The sequence below is a fragment of the Bos taurus genome, chromosome 3, assembly GCF_002263795.3.
Source record: "Bos taurus isolate L1 Dominette 01449 registration number 42190680 breed Hereford chromosome 3, ARS-UCD2.0, whole genome shotgun sequence".
NCBI classification, from domain to species: Eukaryota; Metazoa; Chordata; class Mammalia; order Artiodactyla; family Bovidae; genus Bos; species Bos taurus.
The window spans coordinates 26,746,232-26,773,274 of NC_037330.1; the positions used below are offsets into that span (position 1 = coordinate 26,746,232).

General features: G+C 45.7%; 1 protein-coding gene across 5 annotated transcripts in view; it reads left to right on the forward strand.

Moving 5' to 3' along the window:
• The window catches only part of CD58 (CD58 molecule), a 63,754-nt gene extending 36,817 nt beyond the window's left edge, over window positions 1–26,937 (forward strand). For 3 of the 5 annotated variants that reach the window (XM_059885024.1, XM_024990011.2, XM_002686125.6), the window contains exon 6: window positions 3,270–6,331. The gene's annotated coding sequence lies outside the window, so the exon portion shown is untranslated. Of the gene's footprint in view, window positions 1–3,269; window positions 6,332–25,375 lie in introns of those variants that run through there. The other 2 variants (XM_010803137.3, XM_005204064.5) reach the window with 1 other exon arrangement.
• Window positions 26,938–27,043: the final 106 nt, after the last annotated feature.

Consider the following 27,043-nt stretch of genomic DNA (forward strand, 5'->3'; position numbering starts at 1 on the left):
ATCCAGCACCTAGTTGGAGAAGTGGCTGGAGGGGCTGGGGCTGAGGTTACAAGTTGGGAAGCATCTTTGTTAGGACAGTAACGGCTTCCCAGAGCATCTGAGGTCACCAAGAAATAGAAGCCGGAGGCCCTAAAGTGGAGGGCGAGGTGGAGGAGTCCAGGAGGAGAGCCAGGTGGTACCCTGTTATGGATCCAAGGGAAGAGGCCATGCATTAGAGCTTCAGAGAGGCAGAGGAGGAGGGCGGTGGTCAAGACCTTTGGCTTGGCTGAGTGATTTGGCTGGCTTTCATGAAAGCCACTGGGTGAGTGGTTGGAGTAGGGTGATGGAGCCATCACTGCCATGCAGTGATGGCCTGAGAGCAGTGGTACCTTTGGGACCACTGTGTGGGCTGGGAGGTTTCTTTCTCTCCAGCTGCTGGCCAGGACAGTGACCAAGTCACCTGGCAAGTCAGCTACTGCAGAAGGCCTGGGGCAAGGGATTCTAGAAGACAGCTCAGCCAGCTGCAGGGTGCAGGCTGGGCAGGGGTACTGAGGCCACCAGGGGTTGGTGGGCTAGGAGGCCCCGTGGAGAGAGGGTGAGAAGGGATCGGCCATGGATGAGGTGAGAGGCAGGTGTGCTAGCAGTGTAGGGGCAGCAGCAGAAGACCTGGAGGTTATGGTCAGAGGTGGGGCGTTCAGATCTGAAGCAGTGCTCGTGAGGGCAGGTGAGGGTGAGATCCCAGGCAGGGCCTCTGCTGAGATCCTGATGGTAACAGTTGATGTGTGGCCTTCATGAACAATGACAGGAGATGTTGTTCATGGGAGGGCTGTCATCCAGGGCCACTGAGAAAGGTGACGGGGTAGTCCAGGCCACGTTCCTTTACCTGCTCCTTTATTCTTTCAACAAGCACTCTTATGGAGGTGACTAGATGGCAGGCACTGTGTGAGCCGATGGCTTGAGATCAGTGTACCCAGTGAGGCTAGACGTTGTATGAGATTCAGAGAAAGCATATATTAGGGATCCTACCTCTGAGAAACTTAAGGTCACACTGGGGAGAATGGATGGGCATGTAAGAAACAGAAGGCATTCCAGCTGGGAGAAGCAGCAGAGGCGGAGACATAGGCAGGAACCAAACATCATTGTTATTGATAAAGATGTCGGCCTGCTTAGCATCAAATTGAAGAGGTGGTGAAAGAGACCATATTTGCAAGAAAATCTTTGGAAGTCAAGAGCATTAAAATGAGTGATATGGGAGTAGGGAGGCATTTGTAGGTTCTGTGGCACTAGAATTTTTCATGAAAAATATTGCCTTGGGATGATGAGCTAGGAAGAGAAAACTGACATCTCAGGGTAACATCCTGAGGAATAAATAGGTAGCTTGGGGCTGGGTGTGGGAGAGGAGCTTACTTTTCTTGGTATATTTTTGTTGGCTGCTCAGATTTTGTATTTTGTGTGTTTCTTACCTATTTAAGAATGCCTTTTAGATTTAAAGAGCCCACTGTGGCTGCAAAGGGGAGTTCCCTAAACTCAATTATTAAAGGGTTAACAGATGTGGTGGGAGGGCAGGGCTGGGGGAGGAATGGGGGAGGCGGGGACAAGCATAACCAGGAAGAAATGCAAATTTGTCACATCTCTGTGAGTAGCCATGTGCGGATGGTGAGAGTTGTACCATTAAGAATTAGGCTGAGCACTGAAGAATTGATGCTTTCAAATTATGGTGCTAGAGAAGACTCTTGAGAGTCCTTTAGATAGCAAGGAGATCAAACCAGTCAATCGTAAAGGAAATCAACCCTGAATATTCATTGGAAGGACTGATGCTGAAGTTCCAATACTTTGACCACCTGATTTGAAGAGCTGACTCATTGGAAAAGACCCTGATGCTGGAAAAGATTGAGGGCAGGAGAAGAAGGGGGTGACAGAGAATGAGATGGTTGGATGGCATCACCAAATCAATGGACATGAGTTTGAGCAAGCTCCGGGAGATAGTGAAAGACAGGGAAGCCTGGCATGCTGCAGTCCGTGGGGTCACAAACAAGTCAGACATGAGTCAGAAGCTAAACAACAAGGTTCTTAGTGAGGAAAATGCCTCTTTCCTTTACCTAACCCCTCTGATCCCAGCACTAATTATTTTTGTTGTCAAATTTCTTTATTTTAACTTTCCCCAAACTAGAAGATATAAAACAAGAATTTGTTGTGGTTTTAATTTGTATTTTCCTAATGACTAATGATCCTGAACATCTTTTCATGTCCAGCACAAATGGACATGAAAATGAACACTAATGGACAGTTTTTTACAAACTCCTTTTACCAAAGTCATGCAGATCTTTTGGAACTCTGGTCTGATCTGGTCTATGGAAATACAGACTGTGGGGAAGACAAAAAAAAAAAGCCATGAAATGACCTTTTCTCAGTTCAAAGGAACGTTCTCAGGCAGGGCTGTAGCTGAGTTGATTTACTCTGAGTCACTCAAGGGTGTTCTGTCATCACCACAAAGACGAATAATCAGGAAGAGAAGCTGAAAGAAGAAAACCATGGCCAGGATATTCTTGTGGCAAAGGAAATGGCTGTTAGAAGGGGTGGCAGTTTACCTGTGGGTCTTAAAAGCTCAGGTCTGTTATTTGGAGATACCAGGATTCAATTCAGCATGAAGAAAGTGAGCCCTAATTCTTCATAAAAGAAATAGTTCATGTCATAGGCTCAGTAATTACACTAAAGTCATCATTCCACTCACGTTATCAGCAAGTATACTCTCTCAAGCCATTCAGCACATGGCAAGATGTCAAATAAGTTCTCTCCCATCCTACACTTGGCAAACATCATAATGAAAATAATAATCAAGTAATATTTAGTACAGGAATTACACATCTGATTAAAAAAAAAAACTCCATCTTAAAGTAGTGAAGAGAAGTTACTTTTAAAATGACAGCATAATTAGAAAATATTTGAAGAAACAAAGAAAAAGTTAAAATCCTTGTATGTGTCACATAGAAGAGTAAATGTCAGATGAAAAACAAAACTCAAAAAAGCGCAAGTGTAAAAAGATCAAGACTGAGTTGGTTTGAGAAGCTGGGGCTCTGAATTTGTGCTGTGTACCAGGATAGCACTCCTGGGAGATCTCCAGCTACCATCCCATAAGGACCCAAGACCAGTCTCCCTCCGTCTCTGCTCCCTAGAACTCTTGCTTTTGATGGGTTTATTACAAAAGGGCTTCCTGCATTAGAATAAGAGGGCCGTATACTGCAACACAGATGGACTGTGTTTTATTCTAATATGAGATATTTCTTTTATAGTGCCTGTTGTTTGCTAACAGAAGATGAAATGGAACATGTGGTAATTAAGTTATTTCAATCGCTTCGGGAAGGCATCTGATTTACCATTCACGTATTACCTTCTCCTTGAGGAAACTGAAAGTCTGCCTGAAATTGACCGTTTATAAGACGTTTCCTAGAAGAAACAAGGACTAACACACAACAGGCATTAGTTTCTGCTCTGTCACCCGCACTGAACATCACTAGATACTATCTTGTTCCTTAATTGTTAATTACAAGTTGTATTTTTCTAGAGATGTAAATGTTTGTAAATAATGTAAGTATGTGTATATATATGACTAAGCAACTCCCAGAATTTCCTTTATCTTCCAGACTTTGGTCCTGATATGGGCTCCTTGGCCTTTTCTGACCCCATCTATCACCAGTAAAACCCCTTGTATCCTCTTTAATGAATGTCCACGTCCCCTTTCTGTCCTCATGAACACGGTCAGCCATCTCAAGGGCAAGCTCTCCTCTCCTCTGCGGCTTGTGCAATGGCTCAGGGGGAGGAGGGGCATTGTCCTGGCTCAGCTCTGCTTCCAGACTGTTGCTCCTTCTCCAGCTCTGATGCTCACACCAGCAGACCCATACCACCCAATAGCCCTTTTCCGAGTTATCTTTGTTATTCCTCATGCCATGAAGATTTTAACACCAGGTGGAAACCACTCTCAACTCTGCCCCTTTCAGAACTGGAGTGTTTTCAAAACCTGTAACTTCCAATACCCTGGCATGGTCTCCCCCAGGGATCTCAGCTTCCTTTCCCAGCACTGCCTGGGCCCTGCTCCTGGTCTTTTCAGCAATATCGCAGCCCCTCACTATCTTAGTCCCCCTGACTTAGCAGCCCCTCACTAGCATGCCCTCTTAGCATGCCCTCTTTGCTTGCTGTCTTCCACACCACACCCCCAAGGGGCCCTAATCCAAAACTCCAGCAGTCCAGCCAGGACCTGCAAGCTGGCCACCCTGCCTCTTCCCTGGCCCTCATCCCCTCTGAGTCCTCCTTCTCCTCACTATTTGGGGTCTCCAGTGTTCATCAGTGCATCTCCACCCTCACTCTTTACCCCTATACTTGGCCAGACCCCAGCTGTGGTTATACTCACTTGTACTAGTTCCCTTCCCTCCATTCAAACTGCTGAACATCCTGGAGAAAAACATACCACCTGACTGATGAGTTTCACTTCAATGACTGCACACCTCAAAGGGATTCCCAGTGTTTCTCAGATGTCCTCGTTGGATCACGCTGGTCCATTCGCTGCTTCCTCGTTTTGCTCTTACACTCATAACGCTGTGTCCTCATTCTCAACTTCTCATCGTGCTTCCTATATCACTGAAAAAAAGCACTGAGGAGACCCCCTTTCCTACTCCCCACCCTCCCACACCTCACACCCAGCTGCGTCAGCACCCAAGTGCCTTGCCTCCCCTCCTGTTACTGTGGGTGAACTCGTCTCGCTCCTCCTAACACCAATCTCTCCACTTGTCTTAGTCTGCTTGGGCTGCCATAACAAAATACTGCAGACTGGGTGACTTAAAAAACAGAAATGTATTTGTCCTAGTTCTAGAGGCTAAGCCCCAGATCAGATGCTGGCCAGTATGGTTCCTGGTGAGGTCTCTTCCTGTCTGGCTATGTCCCCACATGGCAGGGAGAAGAGCTGTGGTATCTGTTCCTTTAAGAAGGGCACCAGTTCTGTTGGACTGGGGGCCTCCCCTTATGACCTCATCTAACCTGTATCCTCGCCTCCCAGGCCTTACCTCCAAATATAGTCACAGCAGGAGTTAGGGTTTCAACGTCTTTCAGGGGATGGATCATTCACACTGCTGCTGCATGGGATCACATCTCCCCTCATCTACATAAGGACATCACTCTTGTCTTGTCCACCCCTCTCTCCCAGCATCAGCTCTTGCCTTTCTATGATATCATACATACTGTCATTTCTCATATCTTGAAGAAAAAACAAAATACTCTTGACTACACTTTCCCATCCAGCTCTTGTCTCACTTTTCTGCTCTCTTTTATGAAAAGTTCCTCAAAAGAATGATCTGTACTTTCTTTTTCTGACTCTTCTCTCTCCATTCTTCCTTGAACACAGGTCAGTCAGGCTTTCACTCTCACTACTTGCCAAGCTTACCAAGATCTTGCCGAGATCAAGCTTGCCAGGCCTTCTTATAAGATCGGATGGCCAGTTCAAGACCTCTTCTTATTCTGCCTGTAAGCATCATCTGAAGCAGTGGGAGGGCCCCTTACATATTTTAGTGCTTTCTAGGTGCTAGGTTGGTCTTCCCTGGTGACTCAGTGGTATAGAATCCGCCTGCAGTACAGGAGATGCAGAGATGCAGGTTCAGTCTCTGGGTCGGGAAGATCCCCTGGAGGAGGGCATGGCAACCCACTTCAGTATTCTTGCCTGGAGAATCCCAGGGACAGAGGAGCCTGGTGAGCTTCAGTCCCTGAGGTTGCAAAGAGTCAAACATGATGCGTAACTCTGCCCACACACATACACACACAGATACTAGGTTCAGTGGGGTATTCAAGATGAAGGAAGCTCATAGTGTGGCAGGGCAGGCAGACCTGTGATTGCTTGTGGGATATATACCAGGTCCTAAAATGGAAGTGTATGCAAAGGAAAAAGGAGGTAACCCTAAGACCCAGCAATCCCACCCATTGGTATACACCCAAGAGAAATACGTCCAGAAAACTTGCACGTGGATGTTCATAGGTCGTTATTCACAGCAGCAAACAATGGAAATCCTCCAAGTACACATACAGGGATGAATAGATCAATAAAATGTGGTCTGTCCATACAATGGAGTAATACTCAATATAAAAAGTGATAAAGGTCTTTAGGAATGCAAATGCTTGATGATACCTGGTAAAGAAAAAGTCATTCTTACTCTAAGTGGTTGGCGGGGTGGGGAGGGAATACTGACTGTGAAGGGGAATGAGGGCTTTAGGGGAGGTAACGTTGTTATTTCTTGACCCACGTAATATTTACAACAGAGTATACCTACGGTGTGTTTGTATAACATTAAACAATGTTTTTCAAAACTCAAAATACTGAAGTTCTGATTCATGCTACAAAGTGGATGAACCTTAAAAATGTACTCAGTAAAAGAAGCCAATGTGCACTGCTGTATGTGAAATAGCTACCTAGCGGGAACCTGCGGTACAGTGCTGAGAGCCCAGCTCAGTGCTCTGTGATGACCTAGAGGGTGGGATTGCGGGGGCGGGGGGGGAGCGGGGGGTACAGTGCTGAGAGCCCAGCTCAGTGCTCTGTGATGACCTAGAGGGTGGGATTGTGGGGGCGCGTACAGTGCTGAGAGCCCAGCTCTGTGCTCTGTGATGACCTAGAGGGTGGGATGGCGGGGGCGGGGGGGGGGGGGCGCGTACAGTGCTGAGAGCCCAGCTCTGTGCTCTGTGATGACCTAGAGGGTGGGATTGCGGGGGCGCGTACAGTGCTGAGAGCCCAGCTCTGTGCTCTGTGATGACCTAGAGGGTGGGATTGGGAGGTAGGAGGGAGGCCCAAGAGGGAGGTGATATATGTATACATACAGCTGACTCACTTCTTTGTACGGGAGAAACTAACAACATTATAGAGCAAATGTATTGGAGAGGGAAATGGCAACCCACTCCAGTATTCTTGCCTGGAAAATTCCATGGACAGAGGAGCCTGGTGGGCTACAGTCCGTGGGGTAGCAAAGAGTCAGACACGACTGAGCCTGCAGCACCCCAGTTTTTAAAAAGAGATCCCATGTTATACAATTATATTTATACAAAATTTCCATATAGGGCTGGGAGGAGGATGTTGGGTGTGGGGAAGGAGTGATTACTCATGAGTACAAGGTTTCTTTGGGGGGATGATGAAAACCTTCTAGAACTGATTGCCTAACTCTGAAGAGACTAAAATTATTGAACTGTACACTTTAAATAGGTGGATTGTATAGTATGTGCATTATGTCCTAATAAAACTGTCATTACTAAAAAAACTAAGGAACTGGGACTTCCCTGACGGGAAGACTCCAAGCTTTACTCAGACACTGAGCAGTTAAGACTCTGAGCTTCCACTGCATGGGGCACGGGTTTGATCCCTGGTCTTGGAGATCCCTCAAGCCTAGTGGCTGCCCCACCCTACCCCCAAAAAAAAGAATAGGAGGGGACTGCCCTCCTATCCTGAAGCAGGACTTCCCCATCAGCTTCTCAGCCTGGGCTCAGCTCTTTGGAGGCTGAAAGGCTATGTATGCAACTTCTTCCTCTCAGGACTCTATGTTTCTCTACCCAGAACCCAAAGTTACCAGGTCAAAAGACAACTTCCTGTTTGGAAGTTCGAGCAAAGAACTAACTTCAGACACTAGCTGAAGTGAACCTATGAAAGCCCCTTAAACCAGAGTTTAATTTGGAATCTTGAAACAGGTTGTCCCATTGCGTCTCCCTTCTCCCTCTTCAGCCGGGCTCTGCCCCATGTACACGTCCCCTGGTCATCTGCCTTCTTCCACACCCATTTCCACACTGCCTCGTGCTTCCCACCCCTGTCCTCCTCCTGGGGGTGTCCTCTTGCAAAGCCACTGGAACCTCCTTTCCACCATCAACTATCCTACAGCCTCGGCCTTCAGCCACAGGTTTTAGCCACACCCATCTCTGCATCTTGGCCCCTCTTCCCAAAAACTCTGTCTCCACTGGTAGCCCTCTCCAAGGGACAAGCAGGTCCTAGAACTTTCCTTGTTTCAGAAATGAGACAACTGACGTGCACTTGTCTGAGGTCAGTCAGAACAGGATTCAAACCCAGGCAGTGTGGCCCCTGAGGCCTCTTGACCACCAACCACACTGTGAGAAGACAGGCGCCTGTGGTCTATTTTCTACATATAGTTGGGAGTCCTTGGAAATGCTTTTTCAAGTTTTATGTTCACTCAAAGGAAAATTTTATCCATAATTTATGTATTCTCTAGAGAGAGGGCTTGCTTTTAACCACTTGTGTTGACCACCTATCAAAGGCACCAAATATTATGCTGAGTTCTACCTTCTAGATTCAAAGCTTAGGGGTCCTCAGAGGTCTCATTGGTGGTTTAGTCACTAAGTTGTGTCCAACTCTTGCGGCCCCATGGCAGGCTTCTCTGTCCATGGGATTCTCCAGGCAAGAGTACTGGAGTGGGTTGCCATTTCCTTCTCCAGGGGATCTTCCTGACCCAGGAATTGAACCCAGGTCTCATTAGACAGATGAAAAGCCTGGGGCTCAGAGAGGGAAGGGAACTAGACCAGCCACTCAACAGGTAGTCCAGCGAAGGGGCCAGAAGCAGGAGCCCGAAAATCTCAGCCTCGGCTCCAGTGCTTTTGTGTGACACCAGGGTTGTCTCCTAATATCCACCCTCAGATTTAACCCCTCACCAAGTGTCAGGTTTGTACAGCACCCCCAGGAAGCATGGCACTGGCCACTGAGGCCACGTAGTCAGAGGCCTGGCTCAGCTCAGCACCCTGGGAGGGGTTGTGGCACGTGTCATCTTGGGAGGTACCCATTCCTCTGGGTCAGAATGGAAGGAGTAGACGATGGTGGAAGTGAGAGCACAGTGAGCAAGTGTGTGGGTTGCCCGGGCTGCCTGTGTTAATGTCTGATGCCTGCATAATAAGAAAGCCCTTCCTCTTCTGCCAGGCTCTTCCTCTTCTTGATCTGTTTTTTTCTCTCAATATTTCTTTTTCAAGATTCCTTCCTGGGAACTTCCCTGGGAGTCCAGTGGCTAAGACTCCACACTCCCAATGAAGGGGGCCCAGGTCTGATCCCTGCTCCAGGAATTCGATCCCACATGCCACAGCTAAGAGTTTGCATGCTGCAACAAAGATCGATACAGCCACATAAATAAATAAATAATTAGGGAAAAAAATCCCTTCCTGAAAACGGAAAACTAATGATCAAAGTAGTAGGCCTATGTGTCTTGATTTGGGAATCACTGAAAAGTGTTCCAATCAAGACCACCTCCCTCACCAGACTCCTGCGATCCTCTCACATCTTACATCTTTATCTTTTTAAAAAAATTTTATTCATCTTATTTATTTTTGGCTGTGCTGGGTCTTGTTTGCGTCACAGGCTTTTCTCTTGTTTGCAGCAAGCAGGGGCTACTCTCTAGTTCGGTGCACAGCTTCTCACTGCTACGGCTTGTGTTGTGGAGCACGGACTCTAGGCCTGTGGGCTTCAGTAGTTGCCACACATGGGCTCAGTGGTTGTGGTTCCTGGGCTCTAGAGCACAGACTCTACAGTTGTAGCACATAGGCTTAGTTGCTCTGTGGCATGTGGAATTTTCCTGACCCAAGGACTGAACCCATGTCTCTTGCTTTGATAGCTGGATTCTTTATCATTGAACCACCAGGGAAGCCCTCCTTTCCCTTTTTAATATTTATTTTTAAATGTGTTTTTTATTGATGTGACATTGGTTTATAACCTTCATAAATTCATGAGTACCACATGTTTCTACTTCTGTAAACACTGCAGCATGCTCACCACCAAACATTTCATTTCCATCTGTCACCACACAGTTGATCCCCTTTACCTGTTTTGTCCTCCCCTTCTCCCAGCCCTTTACCCTCTGGTAGCCTAGTGTTAGTTGCTCCATGGTGTTCATGCGATCCCATGAACTGTAGCCCACCAGGCTCCTCTGTTCTTGGGATTTCCTAGGCAAGAGTACTAGAGTGGATTGCCATTTCCTTCTCCAGGGGACCTTCCTGACCCAGGGACTGAACTCAGATCTTCCACATTGCAGGCAGGTTCTTTACCATGGGGGCTTCCCTGGTGGCTCAGAGGTTAAAGCGTCTGCCTCCAATGCGGGAGACCAGGGTTCGATCCCTGGGTTGGGAAGATCCCCTGGAGAAGGAAATGGTAACCCACTCCAATATTCTTGCCTGGAGAATCCCATAGACAGAGGAGCCTGGCAGGCTACAGTTCACGGGGTCGCAAAGAGTCAGACACGACTGAGCGACTTCACTTTTTTTCTTTACCATCTGAGCCACGAGGGAATCCATTCTTTATATCTTTGTGTTTGATTTGGTTTGTTTATTTATTTTATTTTTTGTTTGTTTGTTTTTGTTTTTATATTCCAAATAGAAGTGAAATCATAGGTTATTTTCTTTCTCTGTTTGACTTACTTCACTTAACATAATAACCTCAAGGTACATCCATGTTATTGCAAGTGGCAAGATTTCATTTTTTTTCATTGTGTGTGTGTGTATCTATATATCTACATATATATATGTATATATACCATATCTTCTTTATCCATTCATCTATTGAAGGGAACTTAGGTTGTTTTTAATCTCTTGTCTATTTTAAATAATGCTGTGATGAACATAGGGATACATATATCTTCTTGAACTAGTGTTTTCAGATTCTTTGGATAAATACGCAGAAGTGGGAGAGCTGGATCATTAACAAATGGAACTATGTCAATCTAAAAAGCTTCTGCACAACAAAGGAAACCATCAACAGAATGAAAAGACAACCTATCAAATAGGAGAAGATATTTGCAAATCATATATCCAGTATGGCGCTAATATCCAAAATCTGTAAAGACACCATACAACTCAACAGTAACAACAGCAAAAACACACACCCAATTTTAAAATGGCAGAGGAGCTGAAAAGACATTTTTCCCAAGAAGACATACAGACGGCCAACAGACACATGAAAGGGTGCTCAGCATCACTAATAACAGGGTAATGCAAATCAAAACCACCGTGAGACATCACTTCATGCCCGTTAGAATGGCTGTTATCAAAAAGGCAGGAAATAGCAAGTGTTGGTGAGAATGTGGAAGAAAGAGAATCCTCATACACTGTTGCGGGGAATGTAAATTGGTGCCGCCACCATGGGGAGAGTATGGAGGTTCCTCTTACTCACGTAGATGAAAGTAGTTGAGGCTGTGAAAATTCTGGAGGCCTGTTGGGGAGGGATGACTCATAAAGCTGCTTAGCTGACATGCGTCTACTGACATCATGCATCTACTGAGAAACAACCCATATAAGACCCTACAGCGAAAGAAAAGTGTGTGTTCCTATGTGTGCATGTATTTTCTTAACAAGTCATATTTTTCCAGAACATTAAAACAGCTTTTAAAAAAATGAAAAAAGGAATTCCCTGGCAATCCAGTGGTCAGGATTCTGTGCTTTCATTGCTGTGGGCCTGGGTTCAATGCCTGGTCAGGGAACTAATATCTCAAGCTGTACAGTGTTATTAAAAAAAAAGAAAATTGAAAAGTCTTAATTAATATTAAAACCTAACATTATTTTACATTTAAATATTTTACTTATACCAACCCCAGAATTAGACTGTTACTTTCCTGGCTTTAATGAAAGAAACTCATAAAACTTTCAAATCCTGCCTCTTTGCTTACTTTATTTTCAATTCAGAACATTGCCATGTTTGAGAATTCCTCTTGATCAAGTGACAATCTTAAATAATTTTCAGTTTAGCTCACTGCAGTTTCTTTCAGATCATGTCTTCATTTAAAAATTTGAGATTTTGCTCATCACAGAGTTTTTGGCATTAATTTTAATTTTTCAAATGATTGCATTAAATATCCTTATTTAATTGCTGAGCTTTTTTGGTTCTCTGTTAAGTTTTGTATCCAAAATGAGTGCCTTGCTGACCTCAACCTAGTTGCAGCCCAGATGAGAACCTTCTGAAAGCACAAGTATCATAGGAAGGGGAGAGAGGAAACCAATTCAACTATTCAACAGTGAATTCACTCAGTCATCCATATGTCCATCCATTCAAAAATCCATCCATTTTATTTCATTCAACACATTTATTGAGTGCCTACTATGTGCCAGGTACTGTTCTGGGCACTTGGGATATAACAATAAACAAAAGAAATGAAAACCTGCCTTCATGGGCCTGCATTCTAATGGAGGGGAATAGACACTAAACAGGATAAATAAGGAGGGTACAGCAGTAAGGGCTATAGAGGAAAATACAACAAGGAAGGGATAGGGAGCGCCAGAAATGGGAGGAAAGGCCTTGCTTGTAGAGCTTGGACAAGTTGAAAAACTGATCCCTGGGAATGAGTATTCCCAGCTGAGGCCGAGGTGAGGGAAGGCCCGCTGTGACTACAGAGGAGTGGAGAGGCCCATTTGTTTTGTTTGGCCCTCACGGTGTTAACCATTTGTTTCGGATTTTGATGTTTTTAGACAGGCATGGCTTTATCCACAGGCCCTACTCTTCCCTATTGTCTTGCACTCATTTGGTTCCTGGCTCTGTGTACCAAGCCACAAGGATAATTGCACACGCTAACTGTGTCCTATAAGCAATAGAGAGCCACAGGTCAGATGGACAGGGCAAAGGAGGTCCAGCCCAACCTGTGTGGGTAAAAGATCAAGGTCAAGCATGCTCAACCCTCAGGTCATTCAACATAAAGTCACAGTCCACAGAGCCGGAGTGGGGGTGCTCCCCAGAAGGGCTGGGGTTGACGTTTTCTACCAACAAAACGACAACTCAAGAGAAATGACTTGAGTTATAGAAACTAAAAGACGTGAAGTTTCTTTTAGATCTTAGCTTATGGACTATGTCCACAAGAATGACATCTATCTGGCCTCTCCTGTGTTCCAGACATCTTGGGAGCCTAATCTCTAATTCTCACCATAGGTGGTTTCTCTTCAATGTTGGGCTTCCCTCGTAGCTCAGTTGGTAAAGAGTCTGTCTGCAATGCAGGAGACCCGGGTCAGAAAGAAACCCTGGAGAAGGAAATAGCAACCCACTCCAGTATTCTTGCCTGGAGAATCCCATGGATAGAGGAGCCTGGCAGGCTACAGTCTATGGGGTCGCAAGAGTTGGACATGACTTAGCGATTAAAGCACCACCACCACCATCACTGCTCAAGCTAGATGTGATTTTCTGATTCTTGTTCTCCACTTCTCAGATGACAAAGCTAATGCTCAGAGAGATAAAGTGACTTGCACCAGGAGGTACAGTGAAATTCTGGGGAAAGTGTTTCCAGATCCCCTCTATCTGCCTCCAAAGGGTAGGCTCCTTGTTGCAAACCTTGCTGCTTGTTGTAGGGATGGAGTCCCTCATGCCATCCTGTTGTTACAAAAAACATATAGGGTGTTCAGTTCAGTACAGTTGAGTTCAGTTCAGTCGCTCAGTTGTATCTGACTCTTTGCGACCCCATGGACTGCAGTATGCCAGGCTTCTCTGTCCATCACCAACTCCAGGAGCTTACTCAAACTCATGCCCATCGAGTCAGTGATGCCATTCAACCATCTCATCCTCTGTTGTCCCCTTCTCCTCCTTCCTTCAATCTTTCCCAGCATCAGGGTCTTTTCCAATGAGTCAGTTCTTTGCATTAGGTGGCCAAAGTATTGGAGTTTCAGCTTCAGCATCTGTCCTTCCAATGAATATTCCGGAGTACTGCTGGGCATACACACCAAGGAAACCAGAATTGAAAGAGACACGTGTACTCCAATGTTCATCGCAGCACTGTTGACAAAAGCCAGGACATGGAAGCAACCTAGATGTGCATCAGCAGACGAATGGATAAGAAAGCTGTGGTACATATACACAATGGGATACTTCTCAGCTATTAAAAATAATGCATTTGAATCAGTTCTAATGAGGTGGATGAAACTGGAGCCTATTATACAGAGTGAAGTAAGTCAGAAAGAAAAACACCAATGAAGTACATTAATGCATATATATGGAATTTAGAAAGATGGTAACAATGACCCTATATGCGAGACAGCAAAAGAGACACAGATGTAAAGAACAGACTTTTGGACTCTGTGGGAGAAGGCAAGGGTGGTATGATTTGAGAGAATAGCGCTGAAACATGTATTATCATATGTGAAATAGATCGCCAGTCCAGGTTTGATGCATGAGGCAGGGTGCTCAGGGCTGGTGCACTGGGATGACCCTGAGGGATGGGATGGGGAGGGAGGTGGGAGGGAGGGTCACGATGGGGAACACATGTACACCCATGGCTGATTCATGTGACTGTATGGCAAAAACCACCACAACACTCTAAAGTAATTAGCTTCCAATTAATATAAAAAATTAAAAAAAATAATAATGAACACCAAAGAATAAAAGTTTAAAAAAAAATTCAGGACTGATTTCCTTTAGGATGGACTGGTTGGATCTCCTTGCAGTCCAAGGGACTCTCAAGAGTCTTCTCCAACACCACAGTTCAAAAACATCAATTCTTCAGTGCTCAGCTTTCTTTATGGACCAATTCTCACATCCATACATGGCTACTTGAAAAACCAAAGCTTTGACTAGATGGACTTTTGCTGGCAAAGTAATGTCTCTGCTTTTTAATATGCTATCTAGCTTGGTCATGGCTTTTCTTCCAAGGAGCAAACATCTTTTAATTTCATGGCTGCAGTCACCATCTGCAGTGATTTTGGAGCCCAGAAAAATAAAGTCTGACGCTGTGTCCATTGTTTCCCCATCTATTTGCCATGAAGTGATGGGACCAGATGCCATGATCTTCGTTTTCTGAATGTTCAGCTTTAAGCCAACTTTTTCACTCTCCTCTTCCACTTTCATCAAGGGGCTCTTTAGTTCTTCTTCGCTTTCTGCCATAAGGGTGGTATCATCTGCATATCTGAGGTTATTGATATTTTTCCTGGCAATCTTGATTCCAGCTTGTGCTTCATCCAGCCCAGCATTTCTCATGATGTACCCTGCATATAAGTTAAATAAGCAGGGTGACAATATACAGCCTTGATGTACTCCTTTCTCGATTTAGAACCAGTCTATTGTTTCATGTCTGGTTCTAACTGTTGCTTCTTGACCTGCATACAGATGTCTCAGGAGGCAGATCAGGTGGTCTGGTATTCCCATTTCTTGAAGAATTTTCCACAGTTCATTGTGATCCACATAGTCAAAGGCTTTGGCATAGTCAATAAAGCAGAAGTAGATGTTTTTCTGGAACTCTCTTGCTTTCTCAATGATCCAACGGATGTTGGTAATTTGACCTCTGGTTCCTCTGTCTTTTCTAAATCCAGCTTGAACATCTGGTAGTTCACAGTTCACGTATTGCTGAAGCCTGGCTTGGAGAATTTTGAACATTACTTTACTAGCGTGTGAGATGAATGCAACTGTGTGGTAGTTTGAGCATTCTTTGGCATTGCCTTTCTTTGGGATTGGAATGAAAACTGACCTTTTCCAGTCCTTTGGCCACTGTTGAGTTTTCCAAATTTGCTGGCATATTGTGTACAGCACTTTCACAACATCATCTTTCAGGATTTGAAATAGCTCAAATGGAATTCCATCACCTCCACTAGCTTTGTTTGTAGTGATGCTTCCTAAGGCCCACTTGACTTCACATTCCAGGATGTCTGGCTCTAGGTGAGTGATAACATCATATAGGGCGTACACAGATGAAAATAATCCAGATGATCTTATCCTTCTGCACATACTTTTAAAAACATTCATCTCATGTGAGCCTCTGTGAATTAAATAATATCACATTTAATAATTAAATAATATTAATTATTCAATTAATTAATTAATATCACATTTAATAATTAAGTGGTATTAATTAATTAATAATTAAATAATATCAATTTAATAATATATTATTAAATAATAATCCCAAAGTTACACAGGCAGTCAGGGGATTTGAAGGTGGGCCAGAGTCCTGTCTCAGCCCTGCATCACCTGTCCCAAGACAAGATTGTAAGCATGAGGTCTGCCCACCCCAGACAGGCCACTTGACCCAGATGTTTTGCCATATTAACAAAAACATTCCAGGATGCATTGCAGGAAGAAGGCTGCAAACCTCCATGACTCGCACAGCCACATGCAACCTTAGACGTTTAATCATAGGATAATCGACAGAGTGATGATCAGAGAGCTGGATGTGACCCAGCAGGGATTACCAATTCACAGCACTGAAGGGTTTCCAATGAAGTTCTACTTCTGGTAACTTTCTGGCCAGGATCCGTGGCCCTGTGCCTTCTCTCAGTGAAACACACTGAGTGCTGCTCCCACGTGGGGGTGCACATTGAATGTGGCACCAGAGGGTGCCCACACCTTCCAGGAGGCCATACAATGGCGTCTACCTGTTGATGTGAATGTCACCTACAGAGAGATATATTTGTTCCCACGTCTGCTGCTCCCACGTGGGGGTGCAAATTGAATGTGCCACCAGAGGGTGCCCACACCTTCCAGGAGGCCAATACAATGGCGTCTACCTGTTGACGTGAATGTCAACTACAGAGAGATATATTTGTTCCCACGTCTGTTTTATGCCGTTGTACCTTAACAAATGTCACATAAACTGAGGAAATGTGAATAGAAGAGAAAGAGAGTCATTGTTTCTGTAAGAACCCAGGCGACAGTTTTGGAAAAACAGTAAAGGTGAGATCCTAAAATAAGTTTATTGTTGAATTGCGTGTAGGCAAGACAACTGAATAGATTGAGGGGAAGCATAATATCTAAAAAATTCCTGTACAAACTTATTTTCCAAGTGTCTAGGTTCTCACTGCAGTCTATAGAAACGGAAATTAGAAACTATAGGACAAAGCATTAAATGTGTGATTTTTGTACATAAGGCAGAATAGGGCTAAACCCCCTGCAAAACAGGCTTATTCTCAGTGAAAAGATCTTGGCTGTCTGTGAAACCATTGGTGAAGGAAATGTACATTTGGTTGCTTTAGGTTAACAAAAATATATAAGGTTTGTACATATAACTTAAAATTTTCTTCTTACATCTACTTACACAGATATTTTTACATTAATACATAAATTTATACATTATGTGCTGTGCTGTGCTTAGTCGCTCAGTTGTGTCCAACTCTTTGGGACCCCATGTACTATAGCCCGCCAGGCTCTTCTGTCCATGGACTTCTGTAGGCAGTAATACTGGAGTGGGTAGCCATCCCTTCTCCAGGGTATCTTCTCGAGCCAGGGATCAAATCCAGGTCTCTTGCATTGCAGGCAGATTCTTTACCATCTGAGCCACCAGGGAAGCCCCTATTAAATATATATATACATACCACACATAAATTTCAATGCCGTCTTTTTGCCTTTTCTTTTTTCTTCAGATTGGGTTCTCCCTTCCTTTCTCCCATCTCTATCCTGCCACACAACTATCCTCCCCCCAAAACCGTAGTGACCACTGGGTCAGGATACTGCCATGTTCTTCTCCATGCTCATGTGTATTGGCTCATTTGCACAGTGGGGACCTGGGGTAGGGAGGGTGGGAGAGGGACAGTAGCATTATTTCATCTTTAAAATTTTATAACCAATTTCCTGCACTTTGCTTTTTCTCATCAATTATTCATGGCAATCCCTGTGAGTCACGGGACATAGCTCCAATTTATTCTTTTTAATGGCTGCAGAATATTCCCTGGCATGTTATAATGTATTCAACAATACCCCTTTTGAAGGGCATTTTCTCTGTTTCTAGGTTTTGCTTGTTTTCCATGATAAAAGGTTAATTCTACATCCTTATGCACATAGCCATACATTCTGATATTTTTATTTCTATGGGGTAGATTTTCAGGAACTGCTAGGCAAAAGGTATATGTTATGTATTTTTAATTTTAATGGATGGTGCCAGGGTGATTTGCAAAAGCTGTGGAATCCAAGAGCAATGATTAAAGTAACCTTTATCCCTGCATTCCTACCAACAATAGGTATTCTGTTGGCCAAAAAGTTCATACGGGGGTTTCTTTCTATAAGACGGTATGGGAAAACCCAAACAAATTTTTTGGCCAACCCAGTATTATCAGTCTTTTAAAACTGTGATCATTCTGTTAGAAGTAAAGAAGCAGCTCAATGCTATTTACATTTGCATTTCCCTGATTACTAGAGTCTGACAGTTTTTCATATTTTTTTGAGCATCTGCACTTGCTCTTCTGTGAATTGCCTGTTTTTACTCTTTTGCAAATTTTTATTCATTTTTTAAAGAAAATAATTCATTGCTTCAATTAATGTTTTGCAGCTAGTCCATCAGTTTCCACTCCCTGTTCTGTTGGATAAGACTGAAAAATGTTATATTGCTATGGTATGTTGTTATTATAAAATGTTAAAAATGGACAGAGGACATGAAAGTTGCAAAAAGCTATGAAAAATAAAATGGTATAGAAGAGGTTAGAGCCAAAGGAAAAAGGAGGGGTGAAATCAGGATGCTTGGGAAGATACAAATGGTTAGCCCTGTGGTACTCACACTGATATGTGGTCAAAAACAAAAGCAAAACAGAACCACAGTAGAGGGGAGTTGGGTGCTCAGGAGAGACATACCGTCACACACACACACACACACACACAGAAATTCACTGAACATCTGCTACAAGCCAGTCACCGTGCTAAGTACATTGCCTGCTACATCTCGCCCCTCACTTGGAGGTAAGGCAGTGCTTTTATTCCCATTACACAGATGGGAAAGCAGTGATTTGTAGAAGTGTAGCAACAGGGTTGAATTTGCATTGCCAGTAAGTGGTAGAACCAAGATTTGAACCCAGGTCTGCCTGACCCCAAGACCTTAGCTGATAGATGATGGGGCCTGAGAATTATCTAGGAGCAAATGGTGTGGACAAGGCCAGAATCTCGAGGCTTGGGCCTACCCTTTGGATTCCAAGCTGGGCCGGGAAGGGGTTACAAAGTGGAGCAAAGTCAGAAAGCTGCAGCCTGGTGGGGTAGTTTCCTGAGGAACTGCTGTGGTCAGAGTGAGAGATTTCAGCCCTTTGGCTGGCTGGGGCAGGCAGGAGGGGCTGGTGAGCCCCACAGAACACTGCCCCAGATGAGAGCGCCTCTGGGTGAAGTGACTCATTCACCCTCTCATACCACACCCACAGCAGCAGTAATCACTGGCAGACTGAATGTCACTCTAAGTTGCAGGATGGGCATATTTATGCTATGCTAAGTTGCTTCAGTCATGTCCGACTCTGTGCGACCCCATAGATGGCAGCCCACCAGGCTCCCCCGTCCCTGGGATTCTCCAGGCAAGAACACCGGAGTGGGTTGCCATTTCCTTCTCCAATGCATGATAGTGAAAAGTGAAAGTGAAGTCGCTCAGTCGTGTCCGACCCTCAGCGACCCCATGGACTGCAGCCTACCAGGCTCCTCCATCCATGGGATTTTCCAGGCAAGAGTACTGGAGTGGGGTGCCATTGCCTTCTCCGGGGCATATTTAAGGAACTATTAATGACTCAATCCCTGGAAAGAAAGAGCAGTCTTGTTACCACTGAACTCACCAGTGCTCTGATTGTAGGTCCTCCCCTCAACTCTACCTTTGGGTGACAAGAACCCCTTAGGCCTTAGGGCTAAAGAATGAAAGGGCAGAGGAGCCATGCTGGGAAGATGCAGAGAAGGATTCTCAGAGGTGGATGAGGGGGCCATGGCCTCCAGCAAGTCAGGGGACATCCTGAGCCTAGTCCTACCTGAAAAATAATGATAATATTAATACTACTCTCCCCCCACATCACAGTGGTTAAGAGAAATCACTGTGAACATCAAGACCCTATGTAAATAGTAATGTTTATGAGGAGCTGGAGTGACAATACTAAAAAAGCCTTGACGAACCATAGGAAGAAAAGCTATGACCAACCTAGACAGCATATTAAAAAGCAGAGACATTATTTTGCCAGCAAAGGTCTGTCTAGTCAAAGCTATGGTTTTTCCAGTGGTCATGTATGGATGTGAGAGTTGGTCCATAAAGAAAGCTGAGTACCGAAGAACTGATGCTTTTGAACTATGGTGTTGGAGAAGACTCTTGAGAGTCCCTTGGACTGCAAGGAGATCCAACTGGTCCAACCTAAAGGAAATCAATCCTGAGTATTCATTGGAAGGACTGATGCTAAAGCTGAAACTCCAATACTTTGGCCATCTGATGCGAAGAACTGACTCTGTTAAAGACCCTGATGCTGGAAATGATTGAAGGTGGGAGGAGAAGACGCTTTGGGGTTGAACCCAGCAGACGAACATTCAGATCTCAATTCTGTTTACGCGCTGAAGCCCTTTCTGACCATCAGTCTTCTTCTGTATGGTAGTGGAGTGTGCGTGCGTGCTAAGTCGTCTCCAGTGGGAAGAGGCAAGGGGAAGGAGGGCAGATGATTTGTAGGAATTCTACCAGGTCCCGTGCTAGATGCTCCCTCTATGGAAACTCATCTAACCCTTTGGCCACCCTGTGAGGTGTGCACCTTCCAAAAACAAGGCGTCTGGGGCTCAAAGAGGGTCAGCCGTCTACCCAAGACTTGATCTTTTGAACCTGGGCCTGACACTCAGACCTTCGCCATTAAGATAACACAGCACCCACAGACTATTCACATCTCCAATCGTTTTTCTCATGGACAACAAGAAACTCTCCAGGTTCAAAGTACATGCCGGTGAGATAAGTTTCAAACACCATCTTCGGCCGTTCAAAGGCTCTGGGCTCATCTGTTAAACAATGTCTTGGATAACTCTTGATCACCATTGTGTTTGTTCTTATCTCACTGGCCTGCACCCCAGGCCTGGGCTGGAGAAGCATGAAACCACAGAGTATAAGAGGCCATCCCACCTAACCCCTCCCTCTAGAGGGAGGAAACTGAATTTCAGAACAAGAGCCTGAAGTCACCCAGTGGGAAGCCTGAGCTCCTGAGCCTCGCCTCCCTGGGACACACTGGTTTCTCCTCCCTTCCCACCCTGAGCCCCTTTCTCTGAAGCAGAGGTCAGAGACTCAACACTAAGGACAGGAGTGCATCCCTGCATTTTCCTTTGAACTGGACAGCCAAGCCGCTGGACCACCACTTTCTTCTTCCAGATCTAGGACATCTGATTGCTGAGAAATTATGTGTCCATAGAGATAAAACATATTTTTTATCAGAGATAAAAACATATTTTTGCTCAGAAATCTGAGGTGTGAGGGGCTTCCTTGGTGGCTCAGCGGTAAAGAATCCACCTGCAACACAGGAGCTGCAAGAGACACGAGTCTGATCCCTGGCTTGGGAAGATCCCCTGGAGGAAGGCATGGCAACCCACTCCAGTATTCTTGCCTGGAGAATCCCATGGACAGAGGAACCTTGTGGGCCCAGTCCAGGAGTTCGCAAAGAGTCAAACACAGCTGAAGCGACTGAGCACGCACGCACTGAGGGGCAAAAGCAGGGCATAGCCAGGAGAAAGAGGACGGTGCGTTAAACTCCAGGCTCATCATCGCTGTCCTTCTCTGCCCACCCCCAGTTCCTCCCTCACTACTGCAGCCTCTGCTTCCCGACCTCCAACTGGCCCTTCCTCCTTGGGTCCTAAGCCCTGCTCTCTCCTTACTCTTTTGATGTTAATTTCTTATATTCTGGTCATGAATCAGGTCTGTCCTTTTTCAAGGCTGTCATGCATCATGGTGTAACAATTTGCTCAGGAATTTCACACATCAAGTCTAAAAACCTGTTCTTACACTGACTGGCTGTGTGACTTTTGGAAACTCAGTCTCTGGACCTATTTCTTCATCTGTAAATGGAGAATAACATGCTTTTGACAGGTCTTATGTCAAAATCAACCTAATACTGTGTGTACTCATTCATCTCCTACTCTTTGCAACCCCACAGACAGTAGCCCGGCAGGCTCCCCTGTCCATGGGAGTCTCCAGGTAAGAATACTGAAGTGGGTTGCCATTTCCTTCGCCAGGGTATCTTCCTGACCCAGGGATCAAACCTGGGTCTCCTAAATTGCAGGCAGATTCTTTACCACTGAGTCACCTGGGAATCCCAAGAATGTGGCAGATGGTCACATTTCTTCTTCCAACAGATTGATTATCCCAGGTCTTACATGTCCACTAAGTGTGGCCATGGTGCCCCAGGAGCCCACCTGGAGGGGGCCCAGAGGGCTGCGCTGCCCCTGCATGTGACAGAGGGAGCCAGCTGCAGCCCAGTTCCATTACACCAGCTCTGTCAGGAGCCAGGCTGGGCATGCCTCCAAAGCCATAACAATTTTCAGGGTGCAATTTTCTCATCAGAGTCCAAAGAGGCCCGCAGAGGCCCCAGAACAGAGAATGATAAAGTGGAGTAGAAATGTGCCTTCGAAATCTGGGTCCAACTTTCTGCTGTGTCACTAGCTAGCTCTGTGAATCTGAGCAAGTCATTTAAGTTCTCTCTGTTTCAACTGCAGAAAGTCATTAGTAATTCTTCCCTTCCCTCTTCCTCTGGCCACCACTTTCCTTCAGCAAATGTGAATTAGGCACCTAGGCACTAGGGATTTAAAAATAAATAGAAAAATAAAATATCCCCATGATGGCATCATTGAACTCATCATCTAAGGAGTATATTAAATCAATACATGTGGAATTCCATCCCTGAGGAATGAGTGCTCTGCAGGAGAGGGTCATGGTACTCACATGAGTCTAAGAGGTAATAGGGAGCAGTGAGGACCGTGGCAAACAGGAGAATCCTTCTAGGGGGCACCAGCTCCCTAGTTTCCACCACTGACTTCAACACTTTGAACCAGTGTTGTCTGACTTTTCTAGAAATACCAGGGATCCTAATTTATAATTGTGGTGTTTAATTCCAATTAAAAAAAATAATAAAACACCTCACGAACAATGGCAATAGCCAAAACTAATAACTTCATGAGACACACGAAACAGGTCCTGGAGCAAAGCTGGACTGAAGGAAAAGCAAACAAAGCTTCACAAAGGCTAACTGTTTTCAGGAGTCAGACACACCCCATGGATAAGACTCCAAAGGCGCAGGAAAGGTCACAAAGGCTTGAAGGAAGCACTCCTAACTCGTTCTTTGAAATGGCAGCATTGTGAGAGCTGCACACACCAGCCTTCCTCAGGGAGGGTTTGGAGTAGGACAACAATCATTTAGTTTCACCTGAGTGTGTGTACTGGGACGACTACTCCAAGATGACACCAGCCCTTTACACTCCCAGCCCAGGAAGTGAGCTCCTAGGAATCTGAGGGTGTTTCTGAAATGATTCTTAGGGGTGGCAATACCACCAGTGTCCACTGAGAGTCTCTCTCACACCAGTGATGGCATTGCCATCTTTGGTTCTGCAGGAAATAGCAGTCCTGGGAGCCTGCGGGATGCAAGGCCCTCTCCAGAGCTCCGTGAGAAGATTGCTGTGGCTCCCTGCTCTTCACAGTGATATGACTACCTGTTAACTATTTACAGAAGCCAAATGTGGATTTGAAAGGGTGGCTTTCCTGCCAGCCAGCCAGCCAGTAGCCTTCCCTGTGCACAGACAGCCTCTGAAGATATTCTCTGCACTTTTTGTGCCGAGGACTTGCACAAAATGGACTTGCATTGAGGACTTTTTAATTAATTGTGGCACTCAGGGTCTTTCCTTGCAGTGCACGGGCTCTCTAGTCGTGCACAGGGCCTCTGGAGCACAGAGGTTCAGTAGTCACAGCATTTCCAGGCTTAGTTGCTCCATGGCAAGTGGGATCTTAGTTCCCACATCAGGGATCAAACCTGTGTCCCCTGCATTGTAAGGCCGACTCTTAACCACTGGACCACCAGGAAGTCCCTGCTCATTTCACGAGACTCTTAGAAGTGCCTGTGCAGGTCAGCCCGGCTGCTTTCCATGCCCAGTGTCTCTCTCTGAGGCTGTACCGGGGACCTGCTTACCGTCTCCTTCCCTGATGGAGCTGATCTAGAGGTAGACTCCAGGCTTCAGAGATTGCTCTTTCCAGAGCAGCTTTGTCTGGTCCAAAATCCCCATTAGCAGTGCGACCTTGGATAAGCCTTAACCTTTCCAGTCCTGGGTTTCCTCATCTGTAAAATGGAACAATTACTAATCTCAATGTTTCCAGTAAGAAGTGGGAATGTGTGTGAAGTACTTTAAAAGCTGGAATACCTGTGAGTCATTAAATTAGCACTTTGAAGCAGGTCTTGGCAAATGTCTTCTATAAAAGGTCAGATAGTAACTATTTCAGGCTTTGTCCGCCTTCTCGTTGTGTGCGTGTGTGCTCAGCTGTGTCTGACTCTTTGTGACCCTATGGACTGTAGCCTGCCAGGCTCCTCTGTCCATGGGATTCTCCAGGCAAGAATACTGGGTTGCCATTTCCTTCTCCAGAGGATCTTCCCAACCCAGAGACTGAACCCATATCTCCTGCATTGGCAGGAGGATTCTTTACCACTGAGTCACCAGGAAAGTTATAGTCTGTTGCAACTGCCCGATTCTGCTATTAGAGTCTGAAAGCAGCCACATGGCAGACCAGTGTGGCTATGTTCCCATAGAACCTCATTTCACAAAAACAGGTGGGGGGCTGCATTTGGCTCAAGGGCTGTACCTTGCCCAGTCTGTATTTTGTGAGGGCTGTGAACTAAGAATGGTTTTTATATTTCTAAGAATGGTTTTTATATTTCTAAGAACTAAGAATGGTTTTGAGGGGGAAAAGCAGAGGCGACAGAAACCAGACTGTAGGTGTCTCAGAAAGACTAAAGTATTTACCACTTGGCCCTCTGTAGAAGTTGACAGAGCCGGGCTCTTTAGTGTCCCGGGCTTGTCTTAGCCCAGGAGACAGCAGCTCCATCCCTGGAGGTGGGGGGACCTGGCTGGTGCCTCACAAGAAGACATGCAGGAGCCAGGTTCTGGGGCTTTGAGTTACTCTCATGAGGGAAGCTCTGGGCCTGGAGAGGAAATGAGGCCTCCTAGTTCTCTTTTCTGACGTCTATTTTGGATGAGCTTTACGAAAGCAGATCAGAAAAGATTCCACCAGAAAATGACCAAGTGAAGGGGCTTTCATTTCCTGAATCGTCTGTAGCGTGTGAGCTGTGCTGTTTTCCGGAACTGCTGAGTTCCTGTGAACAGGAACTCTGAGTCATGGGACGACCTGGGAGTGCCACCCACATTAGGGAGGCAGGGCCCCTGACACAGAGACCAGACGAGGGGCTCCCTCAGGCCTGAGACCTGCCCCCAGGGCCACAGTGCTGCCCCTTTGTTTTAGATTCAGTCACTCAAAGGAGCGGAGGTGGCAGCTACCGGGCCCAGAGAGGGCCCCTAAAGAAGAGAGACAAGGGAGAAAAGCAGGTGGTGCCGGTGAAACCTTGGGCCAGGGCAGCAGGGCTGTCTCTGGGGCAGGCCTAGGAGGCTGGGGCCTTCAAGTGTTTGCGTCTGTGTGTGCACTTCGCAGAGCAGAGAGGGGCGTGTATCACAGCCGTTGTTGGTTATGTTTTCCCTGCTCTCTCCCCTCCTCAGCTCTCCCGCTAACTCCAAGACAAGATGCTGTTACCTGGCACGACTAAGTTCCCAGTTCACCGGCAGAAACCAGTGGTTCCTTCTAGTCTCCTTATGGCTCCAAGGACAGACCTGGCGCCAATCAGACCCCAGAGGGTCCCCTAAAGAATGGTCCTGGAGAAGACTTCATTTATTGCTCATTTTGTGACTAAAAGTGATATAGAGTGACTGCAGAAAATTCAGAAAATATAGACATGCATAAAGGAGAAAAGGTACAGAATGATTTTAGACTGAAAACCAACCTGATTATTTCAGGAAACAGCTGTATTTAATGGAGCACCTGGACCATAAAGAAAGCTGAGTGCCGAAGAACTGATGCTTTGAAACTGTGGTGCTGGAGAAGGTTCTTGAAAGTCCCTTGAACAGTGATGAGATCAAACCAGTCAATCCTAAAGGAAATCAGTCCTGAATATTCATTGGAAGGACTGATGCTGAAGCTCCAGCACGTTGGCCACCTGATGCAAAGAACCGACTCATTAGAAAAGACCCTGATGCTGGGAAAGATTGTAGGTAAGGAGGAGAAGGGGACGATAGAGGATGAGATTGTTGGATGGCATCATCAACTCAATGGACATGAGTTTGAGCGAACTCTGGGAGATGGTGAAGGACAGGAAGCCTGGCATGCTGCAGTTCATGGGGTTGTAAAGAGTTGGACACAACTGAGCGACTGAACAACAACGAACTATGTGCCAGGCACTGTTGTCGGTGCTGGGGATACAGTATGAACTAAACAAAGTCCCTTTCCTCCTGGAGCTTATGTCCTGGTAGAAGAGACACTCAGCAGAGCAAAGGAAGGGACTGGAGGTTGATGGGATGGGGCACCATTTATGGTATGTGGTGGTCAGGAAAAGAGGAAGCAGCGAGGCAGACATCTGGGGGGAGAGTGTTTCAGGCAGAAGGAACAGTGTGGTTAGACCCTGTCTGTATGTTCAGCGCACAAAGGGGACAGTGTAGCTGGAGCAGATGAGCAAGGGGCAGCCAGGCAAGGATGTGTGGGGACCTCAGATTGTGGGTGAGTGAAATGGAAATCCAATGTAGGCTCTTGAATGAAAGAGCAACCTGACCAGCATTATGTTTAGACAGAATTATTCTGGACACTGGATGGAAAATAGATAGGGACTGGGACTGGGGGTTGCTGAGGGTGGGAGCTGGAAAGCCAAATAGGTGATTGCAATGGCGTAGGGAGGACTTCCCTCGTGCTCCAGTGGATAAGAATCCTACCAATGCAAGGGACGCAGGTTTGATTCCTGGTCTGGGAAGATGGCACATGCCATAGAGCAACTAAGCCTGTGCGCCACAACTGCTGAGCCTGAGTGCTGCAACTGCTGAAACCTGTGCACCTAGAGCCCTAGCTCTGCAACAAGAGAAGCCACCACAGTGAGAAGCCTGTGCACCGCAACTAGTGAGTAGCCCCCACTTCTTGCAACTAGAAAAAGCCCACTCGTAGCAACAACCACGAATAAATAAATTAATTAAAAAAATAAATAAAATGTATCCACCCATTCGGAGGTGCTTGGGTTGTTTCCATTCTGGGTCTTTATTTAAAAAAAAAATAGCACCGAGAGGGGAAGTTTTCCTTCACCATCTTAGGGAACCTGGCTGGGTCTGAAAATTAAACTGCCAGATACA